Consider the following 9528-nt stretch of genomic DNA (forward strand, 5'->3'; position numbering starts at 1 on the left):
AACATTTACTTTAATAATACCAGAATTTAGAAGAATAGATCCATGTATTTGTCTCTAGGGTAAGGAAAGGCATGGATGATAAGAGCAAATTTGCATTTGCCAGGTTATCCTTTGCAATGATAAACTTGATGGGTACTGATATTAAAAAAAATAATAATTTTCTTTAAAATTTATTATGTTGCATTCACAAGCAAAATTCCAACTGTTCAATACCTATATGTGTATAGTGGCTACTGTATTAGAACAAATATAGAACAGATTTCAACATACACAATCAACATATAAAAATTAGTAGCTTTCCTATATATCAACAACAAATCTGCTGAGAAAGAAATCTGGAAACCATTTAATGATAAACTTAAAAAAATACCTAGGAATATGTCTAATAAAAGAAATGAAAGACTTTTACAATGAAAATTATAGAACACTGAAGGAAAGAATCTGTACAAGATACTAGAAGGTTGAAAGACTTCCTATGTTCATGGAGAGACAGAATTAGTATTGTTAAAACAGCCATATTACCAAAAGCTATATACAGATTCAATGAAATCTCCATCAAAATATTACTGAAATTTCACATAGAACTAGAAAAAAATCCTATACTTCATTTGGAAGAAAAAAGTCTTTGCTTGCTACACTTTTGACAGCAGATTAATATCCAGAATATATAAAAATTCAAAAAACTTTCAACTAAACAACAAATAATCTAATCAGTAAATGGGTGAATAGTCTTAAAGATATTTCTCAAAAGAACAAATACAAATGGCCAAAAATATATGAAAAATATTCAACATCTTTAGTAATTAGGGAAATGTAAATAAAAACTACAATGAGAGTTCATCTTACTAAAGTTATAATGGCAGCCATCAAGAATATAAGTACTTACACTGTTGGTGGGATTGTAATGTTTGGACACTTATGGGAATCAATATGGAAGTTCTTCAAAAGACCATGAATGGAATTACCATATGATCCATTTATATCATTGCTTGCTATTTTTCCTCAAGAATTAGTCTCCTACTCCAGTCATATATGCTTACCTATGTTTACAGTAGCATAATTCACAACAGCGAAATTATGGAACCAATTGATGGATGAATAGATCAAGAAAATGTGATACATGTACACACACAATGGAGTTGTGTTCAACCATAAAGAATTAAGTTATGCCATTTGCTTAAGTATAAATGGGTCTCGAGGGTATTATGTCAAGCAAAATAAGTCAAACTCAGAAATTCAAAGTCATATGTTTTCTCTCATGTTTGGAAGCTGGAGGGGGAAAAGAGGATAAAAGTTTGTGGGGGAAATCTCTTAAAAGTTGAAGGCAGATCAGTAGTGTAGAGTAAGCGGACAAGGGGAAGGGAGGAAGGAAAAGAAATGGGAAATATTGGGGAATTAAAATGACCCAAGAATATTGTTAAACAACAAATCCTACTATTATGTATAATTATAATTCACCAATAAAATATGAAAAAACTCATAGAACAACTACACTGATGTAAATTGATGATATTGTTCCTTTTTAAAGTTAGGGAATGTTTCATAGCTGCCTGCTGATGAAACATTCCCTAATGAGCTGGGTTCAAAAGAGCTGGCTGAAACACTGAAGTAACAAAACGCAAAGAAATCCTGCAATACATGTACATAAATCTCTCAGATTGAGGGTGGGATTACTCTGTGACCTTAGGGGTCAGCTTCCCTGCTGGACAGCATTGAACAGCACTGGAAAGAAAGAGCTTACACCCAGAATCTTTATTTTATAGGGGAGACACATAAAGAGCTTTAATGGAATGTTCTTCACCAAATAAGGCAGAGGATGGGGTTCCAAAAAGTGGAGTCTCACTTTGCGATGTCTTGGGGTCAGCAGATTGATTGACATCTTGGCAAGTCACACCCATCTCAGGTGCTGTGTGGGATCACAGGCAGAGCCAGAGCAAAGGTGCACTTACATCACACAGCCCAATCAGCCTGCAAAGCAAGACCAGTCCCCTCATGTTGCTCCAATGCCCATAGCTCACATACACAGCCCATGGATGGCTCATGACAGAAATGTTTATGTTTGTGGTCTTCTTTCCAGAAACAGATATTAAAATAGTACCCCTCAAAGTCATGAATGCTGAGGGATGGGGATGTAGCTTAGTGGTAAAGCACATGCTAACATTATTACTAAAAAATGTTAATAATTATCCAAGCCACTGTGTACTAATCATTTTTACTTGTGGAGAGTCTTGTCTTAGTAATGATGACTGCTTACTGCTCAGGGTGATGGTTACTGAAGGTTAGCTTGGGTATTAATTTTTTTAAATAAGAAAACAATGAACTTTTCCACATAGATTGACTCTTCTCTTTATGAGTGATTTTTCTGTTGCCTGTGATATTGTTTGGTGTCATTTTACCCATGGTGGAAAGTTTTTCAAAATTGTAGACAATCCTTTCTGACCCTGCCACTGTTTTATCAGTTGTTTATGTAATAATGTAAAACTTCTGTTGTTGTTTCAATAATTTTCATACCATCTTCACCAAGGTAGAGACCAACTCAAGAAGCTACTTTCCATTATCATCAATAATAAGCAATTCTTTTCATCCATTTGAGTTTATCAGTAGAAATTTAGTCACATTGTCTGTCTGTACTACTAATTCAATACCTCTTTCTATTACCACCATATATGCAGTTAATTTTGCTACTGAAGTTTTGAATCAAAGTCATTCTTGAGTGTTAGAACAAACTTAGAACTCCTTTTAATGTTGACATTTTGATCTCCTTCCATGATCCAATGCTTCTTTTTGGTTTTATTTTGTTTGGTTTTGTTTGTTTTTTGGGGGGAGTGGGTGGGTGTTGGGGATGAAACCCAGGGTTTATGTATGTTAAGCAAGTGCTCTATTACTGAGCTACATCATAAACCCTTTTTATGATTTTACTTTGAGATAGGATCTTGCTAAGTTTCCCAGGATGGCCTTCATCTTGCAATTCTCATGCCTTAGCCTCCTGAGTAACTGGTATTACACCCAGCTATCATCACTATCACCACTGATATTTTTAATGGTATCTAGAATAGAAAATCCATTTCAGAAAATTTTTAATTCACTTTGCCAAGATTCATAAGGGAAATAACTATTTATGGCAGTGACAGCCTTATAAAGCATACTTCTTAACTAATAAGACATGAAAATTAACATTACTTCATGATGCATCAGCATAATGAATGTTATGTTAGCAGGCAGGAGAACATTGTGAATTTAATTGTATATCTTTTTCAGAGGCTTTGACTGTCCCAATGCCTTGTCAATAGGCACTAAGGTTTTGAAACTGAAATAAAACAAACAAAACCCCCCACATTATTCTGCACACTTGATTTCAATGGTAGCCTTGAAATATTTAGTAAACTGCATTGTAAACTGATATATTGTAATCCTGTCTTTGCCATACCATTTACAGAATAAAGGCAGAGCTGGTTTCTTAAGGGCCCTGGGATTTTCAGAATGGAAAATGAACATTAACTTGAACTTCAGCTCACACAGCTGCATTAGCCCTTAGCACTGCAGTCAGCTTGTAGATTTGAAGACATGAATTGATTTCACCTCTCTAGCTATGAAAATCTTATATAGCATCTTCTAGCATTAAGCTAATTTGTCTACTTTGAAATTCAATCTATTGCTTAGTATTAAGTACTTTTATGAATTATCTTAGCTAGATCTTCTGGATACTTACGGCAGCTTTTCTATCAGTAAACGTTACTTCATCTGTATGTTATAGAGATGACTTGTTTTCTTAAACATTATGAACCAACCTCTGCTAGCTTTGAAATTTCTTCTGCAGCTTCCACTACTCTTAAAACCTTCATAGAATTGAGGAGAGTTAGACTCTGCTCTGCACTAAGCTTTGGTTTAAGGGAATGTTTTGATTGTCTGTCTAGACTACTAAAACTTTAGTCATTTTTATCTTTATTTTACTTTTTTATTATTTATCTATTTATTTATATATTGAAGCACATAGAACTCAGGGACTTACAAATACTAGGTGAACAATCGAAGGTCAAATGAATTGTAACACACATATAACATTTGTTGATTTTAGTTTGTTGTCTTATATGGATGTGGCTCACAGTTCCCAAAACAATTGTAATACTAACATTAAGTATTGCTCATCATGGGTCACCATAACAGAGATAATAAAATGAAAAAGGTTTAAGTATTGCTTGGTATAGTGAAATGTGACACAGAGACAGGAAGCAAGTGATGCCAATAATCTTGCTTGATTCAGGATTGCCACAAACATTCAATTTATAAAAATTGCAAAACAGAATACAATGAAGCTCAAGCTGGGCATTGTGGTGTACCCCTATAAGCCCATCAACTGTGGAGTCTGAGCCAGGAGGAACACAAGTTCAGTTTAGTTTGGGCAACTTAGCAATACCTGGTCTCAAAAAAAAAAAAAACAAAAAACAAAACAAAAACATTTAAAGGGCTGGGGATATGTCTCAGGCATCAAGCACTCCTGGGTCCAATACCCAGTACTGCAAAATTAATAATAAAAATAATAATAACAATAAAATAAAGCACAATAAAATGGCATATGTTTCTATAGCACTTTGTTTCCAGACTGTTCCTTACCCACTAGACCTAACTTTTAACAAAGATGATATGAATGTAAGAATGAGTGATATGTGGTTAAAATGCTTGATATTGAATTCTTGCTTTGCAACTTACTTTCTATGTTAATATGGGCATATTACATAATCTTTGTTCTCCTCACTTTTAAATTATTAAAAAAGGAGATAAATTTATATCAGAGTTACAAGGGTCAAGATGTCAAAAGAGTACATGATATGTAGTGAACACTCAATATATGTCAGCAGATATTACCACTGATATGATATTGTTATTTTAAAAGTCTCTAAATCATGTACCATTGTAGCTTTGTACTTAACCTCATATTTTTTTTCCTATAAAACTGTGTTAGTCAGTTTTGTGTGGCAATCAATAAACTCAACAAGAACAACTTAAAGGAAGAAAAGTTTCTTTTAGCTCTTGGATTCAGAGGTTCAGTCCATGGTTGGCTGGATGAATTGCCCTAGGCCCAAGTGAGGCATAATATCATGATGAAAGAGCATGGCAAAGGAAAGAAGCTCAGGACATAGTTAGAAAGCAGAGTGACAGAGACAGAGCTCTGTTTGCCAAGGACAAAATATAATCCCCAAAGGCACCCCCCCACTCCAGTGACCTATTTCCTTCAGTCATATCCTGACCACCCAGTACAATAGTCCTTTTTAATTATTTAGTCCATCAAATGGATAAATTCACTGATTACATCATAGCTCTCATAATCTAATTATATTCTCTCCGAACATCCCTGCATTGTCTCACACATGAACTTTCAGGGGATGCCTCATATCTAAACTATAAAAAGGCAAAGTAAAAAAGGACTCTTTTCCTGAATAATTTTGATAACTTTCCATATCCTTATAAAGCTATGATTTTATTAAATATAATAATGGATATAATGAACTCTCTCCAAAAAGATTATTGTATTGGTATCCCTTGTAAGTGGAAATAATAGTTTAAGCAATGACTCAGATCTCTTCGTGTTGACATGTAGATAAATGTGTAGGCACCTTAAATTATTAATTATAAGACAACCATATCATTTTAGTCATCATTTAAAAATTATTTTGTATGAAATTATAAAAAGGTAATATACCCATTGAAACATTTCTCTTTATTCACATGATTTCATAAGTATTAAGATAAGCATTCATTTTACAAAATGCAATTTTGCCTGAGAAAAGTATTTTCAAATTCTAGTGCTTATTTAATTTGAAATGCATTTTATTTTTCCTGACAGGCTGTCAACATGGAATACCTTCCAGATATTTGCAAAGCCAAATTTTCATAAGGAGTTAAACAAGGGGTGAGTCATTGCCAGCCAGTAATGTTACTTAAACCAATAATCTTATCACATGAGAATATTGAAATAGTTTGAAATAATATAGAAGTGAAAGAAATAAATTATAGAGATGGTTATGTAGAAATGTTCATTTTAGTGAAATATTAATATTCATAATATATGCAGCATACAAAGTCAGAGTCTACAACACTTTAAAGTTACATATGCAGAGTGGGTTTACTGTGCAACACTATCAATCCCAAGGGTGGATTCTAAACATGTCAATATCTTGTAGCAGTGTCAAAGAATTTGCACAAATTCATTGAGACAACTTTACACAAGTTAAGCAAAGCAACTTTATTACTCATGGATAGGCAGCGAAGGACAGTAGAAGCCTTGGATACATGGTGAGAGTATCCTCCACTGTTCCGGAAAGCTAAGCAGGGTGGACAGTCTCATGTATGCACACCTCATACACTAAAGGTGATGGGTCCTGAAAAGGTTGTGTTTCTATATTCCAGAGCCAACACGAATAGTGGGGCTAAAATATTACAGAAGAGCCCTTTCTTGAAAGGACAGAAACAGAGCCCAGACTATTCAAGACAGTTCTTTCTTGTTTCTGAATGTTGAATTCCCAGCCCATTCTATAGCCATTCTTATGAACTGCAAGTGAAAAGAGTAAGAGGAAAGCTAGGTCAGCCAATGCTACCCAGAGAACATCCTGCATCATAGACACAGTTTTAATGTGGATGATTTCTACATTATTCCAATGTAGATAATGTCTATGAAAATTTCAAATTAAACATCCATATTACCTAATTACTTTAAAAGTTACCTATTAAGTAGAATGTGAGAAGAAACCAACTGATAGTGAAACTAAACTGTGTTTCCATGACCCTTACACATCAGTCTCATGAAAATTGTATGTGCATATTCCTTCATAATTATAGAATATGACTAAATTTAGCAAGTATCACTTCATTATATTTTTAAAGAAATAAAATCAAGAATTTTTTTATGGTTATTGTTGGAGTTTAAATTATTTACAGAAGTTTATTTCTGACTGTTTTCTGTCAAAAGTAGAAATTTGGTTCTCAAAGGGCCACATTACCCAGGAGTCTTCTTGCTCTTACTAGGTTTGAGCCTTCACGATCCTAAAACATTATAAACTGAGGCCTATTTTTATGGGTACATCTGTTTATGAGTTCATTTTTAGTTTTATTTGCTTTCTTTTTGTTTGTTTGTTTGCTTTATTTTTTTAAGGTGAAGGTTAGCACCAGAAAATACACAGGACAGAAATGCCAAATAAGTATGAAGTTGTATTTTTTTTTCAGATAGATGCTTTTCAAACAGAATCATGTTCAACTATTTTGATTCTTATAATTTAACTATTAGGGTCATCGTTTACTATAATAAATTGGAACACTAATACAGAACTTTGATATATCAAGAAATGGAATATTAGGAAAAATATATTGTAAAATTTTTGTGTTTATTTGGTTTATGGGAGACAGTTCTATTAAGTGGGGTCCTAGTTTTTATTCGATGCTTCCAGGAAGAGGGATGATTCTAGAAGTGTCATAAATATATCTGTAAAGAGTAAACGATGGATGGAAGTAAAGTTTAAAGGGTAAAGAAGCAACAGTTACATTAACTGTTTCAGGGATATTAATGATTCTGTGGTTTTCATAGTGACTTTGTTTTAGTTTTTGTTGTATAATCAGACCAGAATATGAAGTTTTCCTTTCTTCTTCCCCTTTCCCTCTCTGCCTCTCTCCTGCTTTGGTTTTCTTGCTTTCTTTCTCTCTGTATCCCTCTCTTACTTTCCACCTCATTTTTACTCACTTCATAACCTCATCAGATAAACAGGCAAACACCAATCTACCTATGAATGCTGGCTTCATAGAAACCAAAGCCTAATCATGTGTGTCAGGCCAGTTCCTGGATGACAAGGACTATTATTATCTTTCTCAATTCTTTCTAGTCTCCCTTCTCCATTCCTTGCTCCTCCATCTTTAGGTCAGGGAAAATGAATTTAGGCACCACAACACTAACCAATGACATTCATATTTTCATTATTCTCAAAATATTACTGATCAGAAATTTATTTAGAGAACATTCTCTGTAGCTGGAATGCGAGTATTTTGTGTGCATCTCTTGACTCCACGTGAGTTGTTGACTTCTCTGATAGAACACTGGATGTAGACTAGCACAGAAATCTCCAGACAGAAGACATATCATGGTTACCAGAAGCAGTTAAATATTATTTTTCCACTATGCTAAATTCAGACACAATCTACAGCAAAGGCTCAATTGAGAAAAAGACCATTATTACTATGGGGAATACAGGTGATTTTTTTGATTCTAATTTTTGGTTTTCTAGATCAAAGGACACCATATCCAAAATGAATTAGATCTAGCCATTGTTTTAGGAACAGCTTTGATTATAAGTTTGGTGCCTATATCATTTTGGGGGGATGATTTGAAATTAAGCAAACATATTTTGTGCATAAGAAAGAAATTAATTTATTTATTTACTTATTTATTGCACTGATGGGAATCTAACCCAGGACATTTAGCATGCTAGGTAAGTGAGGGGGAGGCATTTGAATCCAACAGACTAAATTATAATATTTGTCCAAAATTCTAATTTCCTCCCTGTTTTTGTCATGGTGCTCTGACCCCATCAGCTTTGTGCTGAAATACTTGATGTGCCTAGGGTCAATAGAATGTATTAATAAGTAAAAGTGTGAGAGTTCCAAGCACAGGCTTTAAGTGACATTACATGTCTATACTACTATATTTTCTCTTTCTCTTCACTGTAATATCAGTAGCTTCAAACGGTTTTTTAGTATATATATACTAACAAACATACATAAGTTTATTTTATTTTAAATACCAATATAAGAAATTTTAATAATGTGTGTGTGTTGCTATAACCAAAATTCCAGACTAATACAACTTATTATAAAAATTATTTGAGGCTCACAGTTTTTCAGAGGCTTTGGTGCATCGAGAACCGAGTCTGTTGCTCTGGGACCAAGCTGTGGCATCACATCATGGGGGAAGGGCCCAGCAGAGCAAACTTGCTCAGGTCATGGTGTGGTCAGAAAGCAGTGAGAGAGCAATAGAGAAAGAGAAAGTGGATTCTAAGATTCATCCTTTTAGTTTGTTCAAACTAGGATGGACTAATTAATTTATAGTTATCATAAACTAATTATTTTATCTCTGACTATTCTTGCATTAACAGGAGCTGGGGTATTTCTCATCTACAAAGCATAGCATTTCACTTTGACTTCAAGAATTTAATAGTTTTATCAGTTTTGCATTACCCAAAAGTCCGATTCTAAAACCTCATTTGAGACTCAAGGTAAACTCTTGAATGTTTTCTCTTATAAATATCGAAAATAAAATTACATATATGCATGTATAATAGCAGAGACTAATCATATCCATCTGCAAGGGGGAAATACTGGCACGAAAAGTAGGGATGGAACTAAAGCAAGACTGAAACCCATCAAGACAAACTCTGGGTAACTCTGCCCGTAACTGTGCATATAATGTCTAGGACACATGGCAGATGAGTATGCTTTCCAAAGGGCTTGGGCAACTCTATTCTTTTGGCCTTGCCATTCATAGCATGT

The sequence above is a fragment of the Urocitellus parryii genome, chromosome Y, assembly GCF_045843805.1.
Source record: "Urocitellus parryii isolate mUroPar1 chromosome Y, mUroPar1.hap1, whole genome shotgun sequence".
In the NCBI taxonomy this organism is placed as follows: domain Eukaryota; kingdom Metazoa; phylum Chordata; class Mammalia; order Rodentia; family Sciuridae; genus Urocitellus; species Urocitellus parryii.